Source organism: Diplotaxodon limnothrissa, linkage group LG5 (assembly GCF_057381915.1).
Source record: "Diplotaxodon limnothrissa isolate DT_005_m linkage group LG5, D_limnothrissa_male_GT1.1, whole genome shotgun sequence".
Classification (NCBI taxonomy): Eukaryota; Metazoa; Chordata; class Actinopteri; order Cichliformes; family Cichlidae; genus Diplotaxodon; species Diplotaxodon limnothrissa.
Window position 1 is genome coordinate 10,188,313 of NC_140600.1, and position 445 is coordinate 10,188,757.

The following is a 445-nucleotide window of genomic DNA, read 5'->3' on the forward strand; positions in this document are numbered from 1 at the left end:
ACGAGAAGCGGCTGTGTCACGAATTTGCGTGTCATCCTTGCGCAGGGGCCATGCTAATCTTCTCTGTATCGTATCCAATTTAGCGTACCACACCCGCTCACACTGCTCACGCGCAAACACGTAAACGTCGGTGAAAAAGACGGAGCAGCACGGCAGTGCAGCGTGTGATCTGGACACAAGCGATGGAGGCACAACTTGTAGAACTTTGGAAAGCTCATCCGAGCCTTTTCCATGTGGCATCACAAAATTATCATGACCACAACAACCGTGAAAATAGTTGGATTTACATTGCTGCTCAATCACAGCTGCCTGATCATGTTTTTCATTAGCAATTTAGCAAAGTTGTTGGTGTTGGTGTGTGTGTGTGAGTGAAAGACAGAGAGAGCGACAGATTTTCTGTTATAACCTTCATGTTATGGAGGCACAGTGTGAGCTCTCAGGTCGC

General features: G+C 47.4%; 1 non-coding gene across 1 annotated transcript; it reads right to left on the reverse strand.

Annotated features, from left to right (window-relative positions):
• On the reverse strand, window positions 1–107 carry LOC146631584 (U6 spliceosomal RNA). The gene has a single exon (XR_014906222.1). It is a non-coding gene; the product is annotated as a U6 spliceosomal RNA (small nuclear RNA).
• Window positions 108–445: the final 338 nt, after the last annotated feature.